The sequence below is a fragment of the Schistocerca nitens genome, chromosome 4 (genome assembly GCF_023898315.1).
Source record: "Schistocerca nitens isolate TAMUIC-IGC-003100 chromosome 4, iqSchNite1.1, whole genome shotgun sequence".
Taxonomy (NCBI): Eukaryota; Metazoa; Arthropoda; class Insecta; order Orthoptera; family Acrididae; genus Schistocerca; species Schistocerca nitens.
Window position 1 is genome coordinate 707,864,329 of NC_064617.1, and position 22,155 is coordinate 707,886,483.

At 43.1% G+C, this 22,155-nt stretch overlaps 1 protein-coding gene and 1 pseudogene across 1 annotated transcript in view; one reads left to right on the top strand and one right to left on the bottom strand.

Annotated features, from left to right (window-relative positions):
- Nucleotides 1-22,155, top strand: part of LOC126252529 (probable G-protein coupled receptor No9) — a 778,809-nt gene that overhangs the window by 144,772 nt on the left and 611,882 nt on the right. The gene's annotated exons all lie outside the window — the stretch shown is intronic.
- Nucleotides 19,778-19,894, bottom strand: LOC126253865 (5S ribosomal RNA; annotated as a pseudogene).

The following is a 22,155-nucleotide window of genomic DNA, read 5'->3' on the forward strand; positions in this document are numbered from 1 at the left end:
ATCCGATTAGATTCTGGGTTCGAATCCCTGTCCAACACAAAGGTTTACCTCACGGCATTGTAATTTAGAGTTGGTATTTGCTAATTGATAAAGTCTAAAATCGAGGTATATCACTCTCTGTATGCCTAATCAGGAATGACCGTTAGTTTCCGTCAGTCACGAAATCTTTGCCTAGTCTGCATGACCTAGGTTTGAATCCATATGCAGAACGAGACGGTTCGTCGTGTCATTTGAAGTTCATACATATTCTCAACTAGCTGCTCGTGAATAACTTAAATTTTTAATGTCATTTTGTGTTAAATAACAAGTACGGTATGTTACTTTGAAGAGGAAATCGTGAATACGATGAACTTGCTGCGTGCATTACATATCTGGCGTAATAATGAGAGTGGTAACATTTCAGGTATGTCATTTATTGTAATAAATGTGAGCTTACAAGCCTTAAGGACAGTCTTACCTGTGATAAGGTGTTCCCTGATATATCGTAGTATTACTTTACATCTTGAGTTATTGTGATACAGAATAGTGTTTTCTAATGGTGACTCGTTGGAACTATTTTCAATAGTCAAACGACTGTACCAAGGAGCGATTAGAGGACCTGCTAGACAGCTGCGTTATGTGGGTTGAATGCGAATCAGGCGAAATGCAATTCAGGTCGTTCGGATACTTTTGAGCACGACTGTACATTTTTACGAACTTGCTATCAGAAGTGATACGTTGCCTACCGGCACTGATGTTTACATTCAGTGTCACTAAGACAAACTGGAAATGCGATAATGTTCCCTCAGCAGGACACTAAAAGGTGGATTTTCAGGAAGGTTATCTGCATTTCTATGCATTATATTTGGTCCGACAAAAGTGATACAGATACAAGGTGATATGTGATGGATTTCGTGATCAGCGTTGCAAGAGTCAATTGATTTCCAGTAGGATATAACAAGTAAAGATAGAAAGACCATACTTATTTCTGGAGCAATGATTTTCTCTTACTATTTTTAGGAACAATACTACAGGAGATATTGCCAGAGTCGTAGCTTACGTCAAGCAAGAAATTGTTCTTGGTATGTGAAGGTATTTCGATGAAGAATTGCAATCTTGTGCCGGTCTGATAGTTCCTGGGATCAAATACGGTTACAGTAAATGACCTAACGCAAACATTCCTCATTCATATACAGATGGGATCAAAACAATTTGCTTTAACAACAAGAAGGCTAACAGTTCTGATATCAGGACTGTGCAGTCACGCGAAAGTACTGCGGTCGGCGACCAGAGTTGCATGTTCAAGTAGCAGCGATAGCGAATATAAGGGGGTAGACCAGCGTAGAAGTATTTTTGTGCCTAATTTTTTTATCGGCTTTATGTGATCCTTAGATAGTCTATTTTAAAATTTAATTCATATAAAATGTGTCACAAACGATAAACTATGTTAAAACCGCATGAGAGTCTGGTGCATCTGAGCGCTCTAATGCAACCGATGTAATACTATAATAGTTACCGACGGAACAGGGGCCTTTTAGTTTCGGGTAGTATCGCAGAGGGCATTAGTATGAATTAAAATAGTATTCTCAAGAAGATTTCCCCTCTTAACATGATTCGGCCGGCTGGGGTGGCCGAGCGGTTCTAGGCGCTACAGTCTGGAATCGCGCGACCGCAACGGTCGCAGGTTCGAATCCTGCCTCTGGCATGGATGTGCGCGATGTCCTTAGGTTAGTTAGGTTTAAGTAGTTCTAAGTTCTAGGGGACTGATGACCTCAGACGTTAAGTCCCATAGTGTTCAGGCCCATTTGAACCATGTTTTTGACTCGTTTGTGGTAAACAGCCTGAGAGCACGAGCCTGTGCCATATGTGCTTGACCTGTCATTTCGCTTTCTTTGTTACACGATGCAAATCGTGAATGCTTGAGAAAGAAACGGATTTATACGGATAGAAAGGGTTAGAAAGGTAATCCCAATGATGCAAACAACGCTTCGATTGGTAAACGGAAGCCAGTTTTTCGTGAAAACCAGAGTATCCCGACATGGGCGTAGAAAAGCCCAATTGTACGGTGCTGGTATTGAAGATTAAAGCTTTGTTCGGTTTCAATGTTAAAAAGCTCAAGTTGAACATTTAAACGCTTGTTTCTTCAAAATAACATTTTTCAAGCTGGCGTGAGCTATCACTCTTGAAGTACACACGCAGTTACCTTATACGTTACTGTAACGTATGAGTCGGCCTTTTGTCTAGCGTAGTACGTAGGATTTTTGCGATGTACGAGTATTTTAATTTAGATTTTTGATACACGTTTTTATAACGACTTCTCTTCGAAAAAATGACTTATTTCAGAGTGTCGTCATTTTGTTGAAAACCATTTTCTTATGTACTTATATGGATATGGTGTCTGTTCTTTCGGACATAAGTATATAGTTCTGGCAATACCGGCCATGACCTTCTTCTTCTGTGCGGATGCACACATATTCCCCGAATTCTTACGGGACTTGGAAAGAATGTCTTCCACGAGTAATGAGTGTGTTGGGAAGGACAAAATGGTTCAAATGGCTCTGAGCACTATGGGACTTAACATCTGTAGTCATCAGTCCCCTAGAACTTAGAACTACTTAAACCTAACTAACGTAAGGACATCACACACATCCATGCTCGAGGCAGGATTCGAACCTGCGACCGTAGCAGTCGCGCGGTTCCGGACTCAGCGCCTAGAACCGCGAGACCACCGCGGCCGGCTGGGAAGGACACGTATGTAGTGTGTGGACATACAAGGTGAGAATGTGGGTCTCGCGGGAGGCGTGTGCGAGATACTCCCTAAAGTCGCACTATCCTCTGTGCCCTCGGTGGCTCAGATGGATAGAGAGCCTGCCATGTAAACAGAAAATCCCGGGTTCGAGTCTCGGTCGAGGTACACATTTTCACCTGTCCCCGTTGATAAATATCAACGCCCGTCGGCAGCTGACCGTATTAAAATATTTCTACTTACTTTCTCCTTTCTTATGTATCTCTACGTTTTGCATTAGACTATACCGTCAGTTTTAAAGTAGTTTTTGAAATTTTGTTCTGGGTTAAAAACTGTGGCGTTCAGAGCTCCCACCGACCGTCCTCACACTCCGCGAAGGCGATATCGTGTAGCGTCATCCGAGTGCAGGCTTTCTACCCGAAAAGAAGTACATAATACAGCCGTAAGGGTGTACAATGTAAGTCTGAGGTCAGTTGTGTCATTAGTTACTTTATTGAAAAGAAAAAAAAACGTGAAAATCGGTTCCAAAATCGAGCGCCACCCTGGTCTTCACCCTTAAGGAATGACACGGTGACACAGTGTAACCCGTGGCTCACCGCACGGTGTGGATGGCTCGCGCTTGTAACCGGCCCTCAGGCTAGAAGCGCTCCAGGACGCTGCAGGACGGCGGTGCGGCGGGGTCTGCTGCGCGCCGCTGTCGCCGCTGTCGCCGCCGCTGTCCGCGCGCGGTGCCCCGCCCCCCTAACGGCATCGGCCGTTGCATCACGCAGCTCTGAGTCCGCAGCGCGCAGCCGCTTACGCAAGTAGTTCGGCGACCGTAACCTAAGTAGGTCACTGGCCGCACGTCTACCATTCATCGCCACGAAAACACAGATGTTGTATACTCGGACTAACTGTGCCCGCCATGTGTTCCAATCGCTCCTTTCCTTTCTACGCAGGTACACATATGCAAAGCAGACACATTAACATGTACAAAGTAAATGGAAGACAACGATTTTCTCGTGAATTAAATTTTTACCCGAGGCTGCGCCCGCATACGCACATGTTACACACACTATGTAACACGGTTCGCCACACGTATGTGGACAAATATTTCACCCGAATTTCGCCTGCTTTCTGAGGAAATTCGTGATTTTTTACGACTGTCGCTAGTAACTTTATGATTCTCCGCTGTTTTATACCGGGTAAAATGGAAATGAGCGTTTGGCGTCATTGGCTGGGAAGCCCCTGACGGGGCACGCCCGGCCGCCTTGGTGCAGGTCTTTTAGTACAGTCGACATCACATTAGGCGACCTTCACGCTGGATGGGGATGAAATGATAATGAAGACACCACAACGCCCAGTCCCTGAGCGGAGAAAATCCCCGATCCAGCCGGGAATCGAACCCGGCCCTATTAGGACGGCAGTCCGTGACGCTGACCATTCAGCTATCGGCACGGACTTTATACCGTGTGATCGAGAAGTAAAGGTGAATTTGAATTTGGCGCCATTTTTTCATACGACGCACACACGGCAAAATGACCACTGTAGGCGGCCAATATTCAAATATGTTAAAGAATATGTGCATTTATACTTAGAAAGGCTTCTGACCTTAGGGTTGATGTGTATTCACACTTGACAAGATTCTGAAAGTACCTACCAACCTAAAAGGTGATTTATAGGTAGCTAAAAATTAAAAAGTAGAATGAAAATCAAATTAGTATATTTTACTTAAAGTTTACAGACAGTAAGACAGCCAGTATCTCTCATCATAATCATCCATTTTTCCGTCGTCGTCGTCGTCGTCATCATCATCATCATCATCATCATCATCATCCATTGTTTCTTCGTCACCATTATCTTCAAGCATTTTCACAACAGGTTCTTCTAACACTAACAATACCTCCTTAGGAAAGGGTTTTCTTTTTTTTAATATGCCTCCTCCTCTTGGACGTAATGATACGATCTGAAGCTATCAGCATCCAGTGGACAATATCCGTATTGGTATGTATTCTTGAAGTTTTCCTTGCATGGAAAAGTCTTAAACCTTTATATTCTTTCTGATTAGTTTCCAAGACATCTTCTGAAAAAAGCCCCACAGCCAAAGGTAGTTCCTTTATTATGTCTGCACCATGTATTAGCAGCATGTTATAATGGTACTTGAATTACGTAACCATTACGGCACCTGACCTGAACCTCTCGATACCAGTAATATTCTACTGTGTTTCTGTAAAGTAGTTGACATATTTCTGAGACAACATTCAGATTTGATTTCATTAATGTAGAAGTACTTTGATTCATCGATATGTTTATGTTGCAATGATATTATTCTCATGTGTATTCTTTCTTTTGTCACTATGATCTTTGACGTACTTGTAACTCTGATTATTTGGGCGCGTAAGCGATTATTAGTTAGTTGTTAGAGAGTCGGACCTTGAGAATGTCAAGTCTTGAATGTCATGTTGGAAAAGACCCATATTGTAGTCAGCTTACAAAATGTGAACTTTAACAGTGACTGTGAGGAAGATGTTTTCAAGTATGTTTTGTATTGTGAAGTGATGTTTTGTGTGTTACGTGATATTGCAATAAAAGCAATTAAAAGGAAGTCTAACTTAAATTCGGAGTGCTGATTATTTTTTTTACATCACCATTGTCCTGCAAAAGTGTAATCTTCAAGAATGGTTTGTGAAGCGCATCTACAAAACTTTTGAATGTAGCAGAATAAAACCTAGGCCTCTTTGCATCCGAGCTTGGAATCATCACCGCCTGGATTTTCGACGATTGAGCCATGATTTTACAACGAGACCAGCGTGGGAAACACGAAAAGATGAGTGCCTAGTTTATTCATTATTAAATGAATTGACTTTATTAACTGTGCTCTAATGACACCTGCCACATAATAACTTAGTTGTTGCCCGAAAATGCAGTATTTAGCAGCGTGAGCAACACCACAATCATTATTAAATTTTGACCTTTGTTGTGGTAGCGTTGTTAGAATATGCACAGATGCACTCAATTTCTACCACTTGTACGTTTCTAAACAGATTTTTGCTGTTTCGAGGCAATAATTTTTAAAATTACTGTAATTAACAACAAATCCGCAAGACAACACGCTTAGGATGTTTGCAAATCTTTGTATAATTTCGGGCTCTAGACCTGTTATAGTCGCAGATTTTGTGGGATCTGCAAAAATTTTTCTTGCAATATTCCCGTCATTGGAGTTACCTCCTCCTTGCATGGGCTGGTCTACCACTAATCCCATTTCACGATAGAATTTAGTGGTTATTTCTTCTTTTCTTCTTTTATATTTTCTTTGGCTTCTTTACCTTTTGCTTGCCACTGCTTCAGTTCCAATTTATATGATATATGTAACAAGTACTCGTAACATCTAAGGTATGAGTGTAAAACAGATATCCCAAACTTAAATGAACTAGTCGTAGAATATTGTTTTTGCAAAAGTAAGTCAAGGTTGTTGACACATTACACGCTTGTGTTGACGAAGTGTCTGTGAGCACATTACACGTTTTTCCGTCCATCATTGTACATACAGCACAATATTTAAATGTTTAAGATTTATCCCCAAGGGCCATCTCAATAGGCTGCAAACTTGATATTTGTTCTTCAGTTGCTTCGTACTGGAGTTTTACTGATTCCTTTGTCTCCTTTCCAATCTGTAGGCGAATGATGTGATTATATATCGACGAAGAAGGACTCGGGTTTTGCCAGAAAATCTGTTTACCATTCGTTATGACCCGCGACATTTGCAATGGAACTATATTACATAGAATTATGTTGGTATCTCCATACAGTGAGTTGTTGGCAACACATTGTTTCTAAAGGGAATGTCCACCACTACCGTCAAGGCCCCACTTGTAGATGACTTCAACCGCTGAGTTTGCAGTGTGATCGTGGTGTAACAAAAGTACATCCTGCTGTACATGAGCAAGTCTTTTGATTATGTAGTCCAAAATATCTTGAACTGCAATTTGCACTTCGGTCTCCGTGATTGTTATGTTACTCGGGTAACATTGCTTCTTTGTTTGTGCTATGACATTATAAGGTGGATAGATGTTCGCGCCTCGAGATTTCGCCCCTTTTTGCCAATGAATATAATCTTCTTTTCCCATATCAGAGTCAATAATGAGCGCTAAGGCTTCTTCGAGTGAGCAATGCTTCATAACCGAATATGATGGCTTTTCGTGAATGTGTTTCATGCGTTTGTATCTGCGAAGGGTTGTGGTAAGGGCTAAGTTTACTACTTGTGCAGCTGTTCCTTTTTCACTCTTATTAAGGCTGCTTTGAGCAGCGGTACACAAAAGCTCTGGCGTTGACTCAGCAATAATTGGTTGCACTATTCTTCAAAAAATGGTTCAAATGGCTCTGAGCACTATGCGACTTAACTTCTGAGGTCATAAGTCACCTAGAACTTAGAACTAATTAAACCTAACTAACCTAAGGACATCACACGCGTCCATGCCCGAGGCAGGATTCGAACCTTCGCGCAAGTGGCGAGTCTCTATGCCACTGACACCAGCTCGCATCTTTGAGCCTTGGTGCTTTTGCCTTTGCTGTGTCTTGTTCGGACGACACAGCAGTATATCTTACAAACTCTCTGACAGACAAATTCTTAGGCGCTACTTCGCGTTGGTAAATACCCGTATTTCTGTGTAATCACCCTTGACACATCAAAAGTAGTTTTGCATCACTTCGGTTCCAAGCGTTCCGGAACCTGTACAGAAAATTGGAATAGCTATCAACATCATTTCCGCCCTTTTTATTGCGCATGAAAACTACATATTGCATTTTGTACCACCATATAGTGACACCTTCAGAGGTGGTGGTCCAGATTGCTGTACACACGGGTATCTCTAATACCCAGTAGCACGTCCTCTTGCATTGATGCATGCCTGTATTCGTCGTGGCATAGTATCCATTAGTTCATCAAGCCACGGTTGGTTCAGATTGTCCCACTCCTTAACGGCGATTTGGTGTAGATCCCTCAGAGTGGTTGGTTGGGCACGTCGTCCATAAGCAGCCATTCTCAATCTATCCCAGGCATGTTCGATAGGGTTCATGTCTGGAGAACATGCTGGCCACTCTAGTCGAGCGATGTTGTTCCCCTGAAGGAAGTCATTCACAAGATGTGCACGATGGAGGTGCGATTTGTCGTCCATGAAGACGAATGCCTCGCCAATACGCTGCCGATATGATTGCACTATTGGTCGGATGATGGCATCACGTATCGTACAACCGTTACGGCGCCTTCCATGACCACCAGCGGCGAACGCCGGTCCCACATAATGACACCCCAAAACAGCAGGGAATCTCCATTTTGCTGCACTTACTGGACAGTGTGTCTAAGGCGTTCAGCCTGACCGGGTTGCTCCAAACACGTCTCCGAGGATTGTTTGGTTGAAGGTATATGCGACACTCATCGGTGAAGAGTACGTGATGGAAAGCCTGAGAAGCCCATTGGGCATGTTGTTGGGCCCATCTATACCGCGCTGAATGGCGTCGTGGTTGCAAAGATGGACCTCACCATGGACGTCGGGAGAGAAGTTGCGCATCTTTCAGCCTATTGCGCACGGTTTGAGTCGTAACACGACGTCCTGTGGCTGCACGAAAAGCATCATTCAACATGGTGGCGTTGCTGTCAGGGTTCCTCCGAGCCATAATCCTTAGGTAGCAGTCATCCACTGCATAAGTGTATCCCTTGGGTGGGGTGAGCGAGGAATGTTATCCACAGTTCCTGTCTCTCGCTATCTCCTCCATGTTCGAACAACATCGCTTTGATTCCCTCAGAGACACCTGCACACTTCCCTCGTTGAGAGCCCTTCCTTGCACAAAGTAACAATGCAGACGCGATCGAATCGCGGTGTTGACCGCCTAGGCATAGTTGAACTACAGACAACACGAACCGTGTACCTCCTTCCTGCTGGAATGACGAACTGATCGGCTGTCGAATCCCTTCCGTCTAATAGGCGCTGCTTATGCATGGTTTTTTACACCTTCAGGCGGGTTTAGTGACATCTCTGAACAGTTAAAAGGACTGTGTCTGTCATACAGTATCCACAGTCAACGTCTATCTTCAGTAGTTCATGGAACCGTGGTGATTTAAACCTTTTTTGATGTGTGTATTTAGTTCCGGATGTGGTGCTCTGCGCTATCTTTTTCTTCAAAGATCAGGCACGTGTAAAATCTTGCTTATTATTAAGGCAACAGTACTATAAAATGACGCAGGGTTTTCGATGGCACCTCCACACGAAGTAACTTCCATCACAACTAAAATCAGCCGACATCGCTTGTACGTTTGAGGAGACTGTTCCGCTTGAATTAAATGGTAATTCTTGATATTAGTCAACGGTTTCTTCTAGAATATTCTTGAAAATTCTTAAACGACCAGCATGACGTTTTGTTATTGTAAAACAAAACAGGAGCAATGATTTTCCCTGTATAAAAAAGGAGCCATATGGTAAGCATCTAAAATTTCACGATTACCTTTAAAACGTCTGCTTTCGCTACCTCGCGTGCTATATACGAGTATATTTGAACGTCATCCGCTGATGGAATCCTAATAACGAAAAAGAAAAAGAGAAGAGCATTATAAAAACTTAATCCCTTTTTTCGTTTATTTATTTGCTGCATCTGGTAGTAATTATTGTCCGAAGCAATCGCATAAATTGCTAGAACATAACAGAAACGTACGGGAAAGTAACAAGTAATCACCGTTAACTGTTATGTACACAGTGTTTACCATTTGTTTCTGAGAGGCAGTTAGCCGGGCTTGAACTCACATGTGACGCCGGCTAACGACTTCATTAGGGACTCTTCAAGTCTCGTTTACTGCCTCTGGTAGCGACGTAACTGTTACCTTCGGTCGCGTCGTAGAGTTTAACGTGCAGGAGATTTTAAGTTCCGCCCGTACGTAAACATTCCACCTCACTCTACCTCGCAGTCGTCTAGTTGTACTTTTCTAAAGTTACAGTAGCGCAGTGTGTGTATAGTTCGATGCAATGTTCCTCATGCTTGCAAGTCTGAAGGAACATTACGTTGAACTCTTCCGAGACTGTAAAATACAAACACTTCCCCACTGTATTTCATGCAATCTGATGAGATTCCTGTGCGGGAATCATACTAGTTTAATGCTATCACAAAGGGTAATAGACACAAGATGACATATGGAAGTGTGAGCCGATCCTGTAGACTCGCTCGGATGGGCGAGTCGCAGGCACGGTAGCTCAGCTAACACATGTAACGAACAAAATATCAACAACAACAAAATAAGGCGATTAAGGCGACCGGCCGCCTAAAGCGAGAAGTCCGGGTTCGAGATCCAGTATGACACAAATTTTCATATGATTCTAGTAAATCGTGTAGACATTGTACAAACGTACAGGCAATTTGCAAATGCATTTTATATTTCCTCAAGTTATCGTTGCGGTCATCTTCCTGCTTTGTTTGCCTAATGTACTTTTACTCTATGTTGTACGCGGTGTGTACCTGACGTAACAGCGAAAAGTGATGCAACGTCCCCTTAGAAAAATTTATCAGTGACTGTGCTGATAAAACTCTTACATTATTTGCTTTTCAAACAGCTGAGCAAAACTGAACGTACTCAGACATTACTCTCTTTACTTATTCTGATCAACACTGAACTGACACACAATATTTTTAGCGCAACGCAATCTGACTTTTAATAATCCCCACAAAAGAATCGCCCTGACTGACAATAACCTATACCTTTCATGAATCACTTACCTCACAAAAATCTTCGTTTTTCGAACTACTGCAATACAGCGAGTGCCAATACTGCCAGCAAAATAAAAGATTCTAACTACTGAAGTAACTAACTACTGATAGGCATAGTTAGCAAATGAAAGATTTTGATAAAGAACAAAATTAAAATTCCGCCATCTCTCTCCCCACATCCACCACTGTTGACGGCTCACCTCCAACTGCGCAGCGCTACGCGCTGTTAACATCCAGCTGACCAACCCTAGAATAGCAAACAACAATGCATACCAGCCACAGACTGCACACAGCACAGTCACTGATTTTCATATAGAGCGCTACATGGCGTTACCAACATAAAAACCTAAACAGCCTACTTGCAGTAACACAGGCAAAAGTATATTATTACAGAAGCAATAACGTTCCAGTAAGCATCGGTCGGCAAATTTTAGGACTGGGAGATAAATGCGAATGTGTAGTTGTGAGCCACCAATGACTTCAATATGTTAGTGCTACAAATGTACTTGAAATGTAAGCTTCTTGGTTAAGTACTCATCTAACTTCGGTCAAGTTGTACCCATTGCACACAGTTGGAGAATATACTAAGTGCATAATGGGGCTCTAGCACATTTTCTGCTGATGTAAGATGTCACCCAACTCTCCACTCATGAATGGGTGCAGAAGGGCTCCAACATCACCCGACCTCATCCTCTGGATGTTTCTACCTCTGGTCATCTCAAGTGAAATGTAGAGTACTCCTATTGATAAAGTTGGAGAACTGGAGGAGCGAGTTGTATAGTCCTGTCTAGACTGACAAGGTGATCCTGGGATGTCTGCAAGCATTCATCTCACCGAAGAGGCGAGTCAAATGCAAGAACGACAAGTGAAATACGTCCGTTAACAGGTAGTATTGTACACGTAAAGTGTTTTGGTCCTGTTAGTATTCAATTTCTTGTTAGGACAGTCAATGGGTGAAATTTGACCTCAGTTGAGGTATTAAACTTAAAGTTAACTTTTCAAATTCGTTTGTACTTCATACTGATTTCAATGGCTACTCGTGATCAAACATTGGCTCGTAATCAAACGTTCGCTTGTAATCAAACACATCTGGAGAATGGCTGGTTTACGGATGCATGTTTGCTTGAACATTTTTTCTAAACATCGGTACGCACGCGACAACAAGCACTAGCTTATGCGATACAGAACACTGCGCATAAAAATGGGACTTTTTCGGGGCTCATACCGCAGGTTCCGTTGGTGAGAGAAAGGTATAGTGAAACGTTGTGGATAGCCCTTGAGCTAGGGACAATTTGTATATCCAGCAGAAGGATCGGCTTACTCTGAGTATCCTACATTACAGGGGGGACTTTGAATGTTACATACTTCCTTAGCCAAATGGAGCAGATCGGTTGGTTCTTTTTGCATGAAATGTGTTCTACTGTGCGCCGCTAGGGGCATGTGGAGGCACCATTTATTTCAAGGGCGTTTCCTGAGAAAACCCGATGAAAATGTTTTTTGGTACCTAAAATATCAAAATTTTACTTACCCATAAAGTTCTTTTCATATGAGTGACGTATACTGCAGTAGCAGGAAAAAGAAAGGAACCAGCGAAAAATGCTTCTATCGGAGAACAAAAAAGGCGAATATGTTCATTTTTATTAAAAGACTCTGACGTAAAAGTGGTGTGCCAGCTGCCTCGTACTACCTTGCTCGGCACCTTCAAAAATTTCCCCAAAAATTTTGACATGCGAACATACCCTTTTTAATGCTGAGAGGGAAGGAGGCAATGTCAGTGGGGAAGAGACGGGAAAGTAACAACTACTGGAAGATAGTAGACAGTGGCTGAGATATAGAAAGAGCGAGGGCGACACTGATAGTGTGAGAGAAAGAGAGGGACACAGTGCAGTGGACAATAGTTGACAGTGACAGAACAGTGCTATGAAAAGAGCGAAGAAAACAGCGCCAGTGGGAAAGGAACAAACATAAGGAGAAAGTGAAAGTGGATTAGAGCCAGCGTTACTGATAGACATAGTCTACGACGATGAGAACGAGGCAGAGAGAGATAGTGACAATAAGAAGAGACAGCAGCAGTGGGAAGTAACGAATGAGATATTAGCAGTAAGAGAGCAAGCAGGAGACAGTGACATTGAGGAGACAGTGTTAGGGGGGGGGGGGGGACAACAAAGAGAATATGGCTGTGAGGTAGGGGCTGTGACTATTAGACAGACGCAAAGAGGTAATGACAATGAGTTGGGCTGAATGAGTGAGTGAGAATGGGTAAGTGAGAGTGGATCGGTATGGGTGACTTACAGCGATGGACTAATGCTTGTGAGCGACATACGGTTAGGAGAGCTTGTCAGAATGATAGGTGGATTTCTTGTTAAAAACAGCGCAAATATTTTCGCGTGCCAAAATTTTTAAAGGTGTTGAGGAAGATAGAGTGAGGCAGCTATTACCCCAATTTTCAATCAGAGTCCTCAATTAAAAAAAAAAAAAAAAAAAAAGGAGCAAATTTGCCTGTTTTGTGCTCCGATGGGTGCATTTTTCTTTTGGTGTTCACTTTGTTTCGAACAGGAAGACTCCGAAAAATTGCCAACATTTCGACATAATAACGCAACCAACACAAATATAAAGGATAATGTAATGCTCTGTCAGAACACAACTGCTAAATTAAACATAATTTTATACATGAAGATAGTAACGGTTCTCGAAAGAACAGATACCATTGATGACCGTGCAGCTTCGCCAGAATAAATGATGATTAATTGGAACCCTCAGCTGCCGACAGGTGTTGTTGATATACCTCGATGGGGACAGCTGAAAATGTGTGCCCTGACTGGTACTCGAACATGGGATCTCCTGCTTACATGTATATAGATTGTGGACAGTTGGAAACGTGCGTCTCACGGGAAGCGTGAACGGGAAAAGTCCCTGCAGTCGCGCTATTCATCTGTGTCCTCGGTGGCTCAGATGGATAGAGGCGTCTGCCATGTAAGCAGGAGATTCCGGGTGCAAGTCCCGGTCGGGGCATACATTTTCAGCTGTCCCCATCGAGGTATACCAACAACACCTGTCGGCAGCTGAGGGTTTCAGTTAATCATCATTTAAACATAATTTGTCATAAGAGAAAGTAATAAGAAGAAACTACACTTGTTAGTTTAGAACAGAGGCACAGCTAAAGTGGAAAAATGGAATTATAATGAAGGAGTGTAGATTTATGAAATGAATACGTTGAAAAATTAGGGTTTGGTTAGTAAACAAGAAGTATGCTGCTGCAGTAAGACTCTATATCGCAAATAATGATGACTTACAACAAAACTTCTCACCCTATCACAGGATAAAGTGGTAATATCGATGTTGCTCTTAAATGAATTTATCTTGTGTTCATTCGTCAGTCCTAGTTTTTTTGTTATGGTCTCCATAAATTTAGCATATTTTATTACTACGGATTTTTGTTAGGAAAACTCACGTCCTCAAAAATATCTTACATAATATCTGCATTTTCCTGACTGATATACTCAGTTCTTCTCGTCCTTCTTTTGTCTGTCACTGGAACCAGATCTTTGATATTTATCCGTTAACATATCATAAGAGCCTCTATCTTCGATTCTCATACTGCCGGCGCATTGACGTTCCTTTACGTGCGCCCTTCTTCTCCTTTCATCTTGTGAATTCATATTCGGTTAAACCTATCGTACTGATTCAGGTGTCGCATTGATTTCCCTCAGCACTGCAGGCGAACACCGGAATGATCCCCCGCTACATGTCAGAGCTGCTACCGTAATCCATTGTCCAACACTTCCATTCCCATACATAGGTGATACTGCTAGCCCAGGACATTCCATCGGATATAGATTAAAAGGCAGCCTGTTTGATTTCAGCAGTCGGCCAGGAAAGCGAGAAGTAGTGACGTGAAATTCTTGATCACTATGCGCCAATATCCCCCATTACATCTCAGATCTCTTCACACTTAATCACACAATGAGAGCATGTGAGACAGTTGATGGTGATCATTGTTGCTATCTATGCGGTCTAGACTTGCGTTGACACCAGAGTCTATGTCTCAGGACTACGTTTCAGCACAAATACGATACCATAGTTAAGACGCACTGATTGACAGTAATCTGACAAGCTGATTTTTTTTCAATCTGTATTTTGACTGCTAGGACTTTCCATCTCTTTACTTTATGCAAGCTGTAGTGTTCCACACAGACGGCTTAGCCAGCACCCACGGCCACCACCGAGCAGCAGAACTATGCTACGCAGCTGAGGCCCATGCAGCACCACGTGGAGGTGGGGCTGTATGGTGCTCATTTGTCTGCTCATTGATATTACTCGGATCTTGTTTACTTACAGCAATTATTCTTACCTTTGAAAGAAAAAAATACACGAATTTTGAATCTGGAAATTATAAATTTATGGCATATTTTAGAAAGAGAACGGAAAGAAGACAAGGAGGAGTAGACAGAGATGCCTCTTCACTAGTATCAACTCGGAAGGGGACTTGGTACTGACCAACTCCAGCGTCTCCGCGCTGTGCTTCTATACTTTATAAAGTTTATCCTTATATTCTAATTACCATGCAATCTCACGACTCCCTGAGTGAAGCCGGGTAACCCAGATAATTTTGTATATATTGCCTAATATCTATGATCTGCTTCTGTTGTATACTGACACTGAATTAGCGCTAACTTACTTTATAGAACTTTCATGTAGTTAAACTTAAAATGATGCTCTCATTTATGGTACTACTTAAAATGATGTATACTATTTTAACGTGGATTCTAGAACAGTATCTGTCCGTGTACTATTCTAATTACTTCTACTTTCAGTTAAATTCACGCACAATATCTGTACATAAAAGGCAGTGTCCTGACTGACTCACTCACTCACTGCCTCATCATCGCCCAGTCCAAAGTGCTAAGGATAGAAACTTGAAATATCTGGAGGGTGTTCTGTAGGCATCGTATCCGAAGCAATTGCTCGACATTCCACTCCTAATAGGGTAAAATAGGGTATGACAGGCGTTTCCAAAATATGTCGCTATTAAGCCAATTTTGAAGTTAGAACTACGAAAATGTGTATTTTCCCAGTCAGAATTTTGAAAACAAGTGTTGCACTATTTTTGGAAATTCAGTCCTGAAGGGGGTGAGATAGGGGATGAAAATGATTAAAAAGTTTTAAAGCTAAATCTTTGGAAATTGGTATTTCATTCCTCAATTCGATATAAAGAAATATGTGCTAGGGAATGAACGTGTTATGGAAATATCACCACAAGAACGCATATGCACGAATGACAAAAACTATGTATTCCAGATGCCAGAACCGATTTTTGGTCAGAAATACATTCGGAAAAGATCATACCTGTATAGTCTTAATTAGCGTGAAAAGTTAGGAAGGTGTCACAATGAGTGAGAAACATAAAAATTTAGTAAAGAGAAACAAACAAAAAAAAGTCTGTGCTCACCACACAGACGATGCGAGCTAAGGAGTGGGCGCTAAGCTAGTGAGACACAAATTGTGATCTTCTACTAATGTTCAAGTTACTTGTTGTGCATGGAGGATGCAGGATGGTTGTCGACGCCGAGGTAGTTACATTAATTCAGCAATTTCAATGTCTCCCTGTACTGCATACTGTTCTACCAAGTCGCGTATCGAGTGTGTATGTATTACACTCGGTCGGAAACTCGTTTGATTCGGCTCTTCGGCGGCAACTTGATTCTAACTCCAATGAAAACGACGGGGGCAAGGCTAGAAAGGTTAGAGTTTAACCTCCCGTCGATAACGACGTTATTATTGACGGAGCAGAGATTCGGATTAGTGACGACGTGGATGAAGTTGGTCACACCAAACTGAATTAAGTAGGAGTTCATGTGCGTTTCCATAGTATTTCGCATCATAAATAAAGGTTTATCATACAGCTGAATTGGTCTTGTTCGCTATAGTACATACTAGTAGTCATTGAGCCGTGTGCAGCTCGTGTTCATGCCGATTATTGCTTGGTATCTTATTGCGAATATGTCATTTCGTTTCTTATTCGGTTTACTGGCGTCACTAAGTTCTACATCTACATCTACATCTACATCCATACTCCGCAAGCCACCTGACAGTGTGTGGCGGAGGGTACCTTGAGTACCTCTATCGGTTCTCCCGTCTATTCCAGTCTCGTATTCTTCATGGAAAGAAAGATTGTCGGTATGCCTCTGTGTGGGCTCTAATCTCTCTGATTTTATCCTCACGGTCTCTTCGGGAGATATACGTAGGAGGGAGCAATACACTGCTTGACTCCTCGGTGATGGTATGTTCTCGAAACTTTAACAAAAGCCCATACCGAGCTACTGAGCATCTCTTCAGGAGAGTCTTCCACTGGAGTTTATCTATCATCTCCGTAATGCTTTCGCGATTGCTAAATGATCCTGTAACGAAGCACGCTGCTCTCCGTTGGATCTTCTCTATCTCCTCTATCAACCCCACCTGGTAAGGATCCCACTCTGGTGAGCAATATTCAAGCAGTGGGCGAACAAGTGTACTGTAACCTATTTCCTTTGTTTTCGGATTGCACATCCTTAGGATTCTTCCAATGAATCGCAGTCTGCCATCTGCTTTACCGACGATCAACTTTATATGAACATTCCACTTTAAATCACTCCTAATGCCATACTCCCAGATAATTTATGGAATTACCTGCTTCCAGTTGCTGACCTGCTATATTGTAGCTAAATGATAAAGAATCTTTCTTTCTATGTATTCGCAGCACATTACACTTGTAAGTTGCTGGCTTGCCTGCCCGTGAGTGGCAGCAGCAGCGCTTATCGATACGAGTACTGTGGTACTATCTTTGGAGCGACCGCTAGTATTTCTAGGTCGCGTTGAGTGGAGTGGGGGTTGCAAACAGAGGAGGTCGGTGGGGTGCGCAACAGCGAGCAGGTCTGTGCAGCGCGTGGGCAAGCCGGGGCCACTGGCGGCAAGCTGCCACTGCTGGATCGAGGAGGGGTAGCTGCGAGAGCGACGACTTCGTTGCACACCGAACCCTGGACGTTTACGTTGGCTGAAGAGTTAACTGCTAATGCAACCTCGACTATTCTGACACTGTCGCCTGTCCTGTTTCAGAGGAAACCACTCAGTCTGCAAGATCTGGGCAATCGTAGAGGGTGGGATTATTGGTAGTTGGGAGCTCCAACGTTAGACGCGTTATGGGGCCCCTTAGGGACTTGGCTGACAAAGCTAAGAAATCCAATGTGCACTCCGTGTGCATGCCGGGTGGAGACATTCCAGATGAGGAAAGGATCCTCCCGTATGCCATGAACAGCACAGGGTGCAGCCAGCTGCAGGTGGTTGCTCACGTCGGTACCAATGATGTGTGTCACTTTGGATCAGAAGAGATTCTCTCTGGTTTCGAGCGGCTAACAGAAGTGGTGAAGGCTGACAGTCTTGCTTGCAAGATGAAAGCTGAGCTGACCATTTGCAGCATAGTCGACAGGACCGATTGCGGACCTCTGGTACAGAGCCCAGTGGAGGGTCTGAATCAGAGGCTCAGACGGTCCTGCGACCGTGTAGGCTGCAGATTACTCGACTTGCGCCAAAGGGTGGTTGGGTTTCGGGTTCCGCTGAATAGGCCAGCGGGCGGTTTTGTAGGTTAGAGGGTCTCGGGGAAACACAAGAAGGGCTTCAGCCACAAAGGGTGCACGCTAAACACGGGAAAAACGTAGATACAGGAACCACTGGTATAACAGTTATAAATTGTCGTAGCTGTGTTGGGAAAGTACCAGAGCTCCAAGCGCTAATAGAAAGCACTGATGCTCAAATCGTTACAGGCACTGAAAGCTGGCTAAAGCCGGAAATAAGCTCAGCCGAAATTTTTGCGTAGAACCTAAAAGTGTTCCGAAAGGATAGGCTAAACACGGTTGGCGTGTTTGTTGCTGTCAGAAGATAATTCTTGTGAGTTAGAATGGGCAGAGGTCATTGTTGGCCACCGGTATAAAAAAAATAATTGGATCCTTTTACTGACCTCCCAATTCAGATGTTACAGTTGCTGAAAGGTTCAAAGAAAACTTAAGTTTGATTTGAAACACATACCCGAATCATACGATAATAGTTGGTGGTGACTTTAATTTACCTTCGATATGTTGGCGAAAATACATGTTTAATTCCGGAGGTACTCATAAAATATCATCCGAAATTGTGCTAAACGCATTCTCTGAAAATTATCTCGAGCAATTAGTTCATGAACCCACGCGAATAGTAAACGGTTGTGAAAAAACACTTGACCTCTTAACAACAAATAATCCTGAGTTAATAACGAGCATCAAAACCGATGCAGGGATTCGTGAATACAAGGTTGTCGTAGCAAGACTGAATATTGTAATCCCATAATCCTCGAAAAATAAGCGAAAAATATACCTATTCAAAAAAGCAGATAAAAATTCACTTTACGCCTTCCTAAGAGACAATCTCCACTCATTCCAAATTAATAATATAAGTGTAGACCAGATGTGGCTTAAATTCAAAGAAATAGTATCGGCAGCAATTGAGAGATTTATACCAAATAAATTAACAAACCACGGAGCTGATCACCGTGCGACTGCTACGGTCGCAGGTTCGAATCCTGCCTCGGGCATGGATGTGTGTGATGTCCTTAGGTTAGTAAGGTTTAAGTAGTTCTAAGTTCTAGGGGACTGATGACCACAGCAGTTGAGTCCCATAGTGCTCAGAGCTATTTGAACCACGGAGCTGATCCTCCTTGGTACACAAAACGGGTTAGAACACTGTTGCAGAAACAACGGAACAAACATGCCAAATTTAAACAGACGCAAAATCCCCGAGATTGGCGATCTTTTACAGAAGCTCGAAATTTAGCGCGGAATTCAATGCGAGATGCTTATAACAGTTTCCACAACGAAATTTTGTCTTGAAACCTGGCAGAAAATCCAAAGCGATTCTGGTCGTATGTGAAGTATGTTAGCGGCAAGAAACAATCAATGCCTTCTCTGCACGATAGCAATGAAGATACCATCTAAAACAGTGCTGCCAAAGCAGAGTTACTAAACACAGCCTTCCGAAATGCCTTCGCAAAAGAAGACGAAGTAAATATTCAAAAATTCGAATCGAGAACAGCTGCCAACATGAGTAACTAACTCTACTAACTCCGTCTACAGGCCGCAAGCGACCCATCGGGACCATCCGACCGCCGTATCATCCTCAGGCGAGGATGCGGATAGGAGGGGCATGGGGTCAGCACACCGCTCTCCCGGTCGTTAAGACGGTTTGCATTGACCGGAGCCGCTACTAATCGGTCGAGTAGCTCCTCAATTGGCATCACGAGGCTGAGTGCACCCCGAAAAATGGCAACAGCGCATGGCGGCAGGATGGTCACCCATCCAAGTGCCGGCCACACCCGACAGTGCTTAACTTCGGTGATCGCACGGGAACCGGTGTATCCACTGTGGCAAGGCCGTTGCCCCAACATGAGTAACATAGAAATAAATATCCTCGGAGTAGTGAAGCAACTTAAATCACTTAATAAAAGCAAGTCTTCTGGTCCAGACTGTATACCAATTAGGTTCCTTTCGGAGTATGCCGATGCATTAGCCATACTTAACAATCATATACAACCGTTAGCTTGACGGAAGATCCGTACCCAAAGACTGGAAAGTTGCAAAGGTCACACCAATGTTCAAGAAAGGTAGTAGAAGTAATCCACTAAATTAAAGGCCCATATCGTTAACGGCGATATGCAGCAGGATTTTAGAACATATATTGTGTTGGAACATAATGAATTACCTCGAAGAAAACGGTCTATTGACACACAGTCAACATGGGTTTAGAAAACACCGTTCCTGTGAAACACAACTAGCTCTTTATTCTCATGAAGTGTTGAGTGCTACTGACAATGGATCTCAGATCGATTCCGTATTTCTGGATTTCCAGAAGGCTTTTGACACTGTATCACACAAGTGGCTCGTAGTGAAATTGCGTGCTTATGGAATATCGTCTCAGTTATGTGACTGGATCTGTGATTTCCTGTCAGAGAGGTCACAGTTCGTTGCAATTGACGGAAAGTCATAGAGTAAAACAGAAGTGATGTATGGCGTTCCCCAAGGTAGTGTTATAGGCCCTTTGATGATTCTTATCTATATAAACGATTTGGGGGACAATCTGAGCAGCCGTCTTCGGTTGTTTGCAGATGATGCTGTCGTTCATCGACTAATAAAGTCATCAGAAGATCAAAACAAACTGAAAAACGATTTAGAAGAAATATCGGAATGGTGCGAAAAGTGGCAGTTGACCTCAAATAACGAAAAGTGTGAGGTTCATCCATATGGGTGCTAAAAGGAACGCGTTAAACTTCGGTTACACGATAGATCAGTCTAATCTAAAAGCCGTAAATTCAACTAAATACCTAGGTATTACAATTACGAACAATTGAAATTGAAAGGAACACACAGAAACTGTTGTGGGGAAGGCTAACCAAAGACTGAGTTTTATTGGCAGGACACTTAGAAAATGTAACAGACCTACTAAGGAGAGTGCCTATACTACGCTTGTCCATCCAATTTTAGAATACTGTTGCGCGGTGTGGGATCCTTACCAGATAGGACTCCCTGAGTACATCGAAAAAGTTCAAATAAAGGCAGCACGTTTTGTATTATCGCGAAATATGGTAGAGAGTGTCACAGAAATGATACAGGATTTGGGATAGACATCATTAAAAGAAAAGCGTTTTTCGTTGCGACGGAATCTTCTCACGAAATTCCAATTACAAACTTTCTCCTCCGAATGCGAAAATATTTTGTTGACACCGACTTATAGGGAGGAACGATCACCAAATATAAAATAAGGGAAACTAGATCTCGTACGGAAAGATACAGATGTTCATTCTTCCCGCGCGCTATACGAGATTGGAATAATAGAGAATTGTGAAGGTGGTTTGATGAACCCTCTGCCAGGCGCTTAAATGTGATTTGCAGAATATCCATGTAGATGTTGATGTAGATGAAGATCTCGCCTTTGGTCTGTGGATTGTTGCTCCCAGGGCCACTGAGCCTGGTGGCAACGAGTGAAGTGTTTCGAGGTGGTGAAATATTGCAGCCGCCCTTCTCTATTTGTTATTCATCATTGAATTTAGTATTATTCTTGTTAGTGAAGTGCAACCAGCGATTTTCTGCCTTGTGGCCGCTAACGCCCCAGTTACCTGCCCTGGAGGTTAGCGTACCTGTCTGGCAATGTACCTTTCCTCGTCGTGTTGATGCTGTCCGACACGGCGTGTAGTTCGACAACCTTTTGTATTTTACTGTGCATATTTTTTGGGGCCTCCCCCCATGAACCATAGACCTTGCCGTTGGTGGGGAGGCTTGCGTGCCTCAGCGATACAGATAGCCGTACCGTAGGTGCAGCCACAACGGAGGGGTATCTGTTGAGAGGCCAGACAAACGTATGGTTCCTGAAGAGGGACAGCAGCCTTTTCAGTAAATGCAGGGGCAACAGTCTGGATGATTCACTGATCTGGCCTTGTAACACTAACCAAAACGGCCTTGCTGTGCTGGTACTGCGAACGGCTGAAAGCAAGGGGTAAACTACGGCCGTAATTTTTCCCGAGGGCATGCAGCTCTACTGTATGGATATATGATGATGGCGTCCTCTTGGGTAAAATATTCCGGAGGTATAGTAGTCCCCCATTCGGATCTCCGGGCGGGGACTACTCAGGAGGACGTCGTTATCAG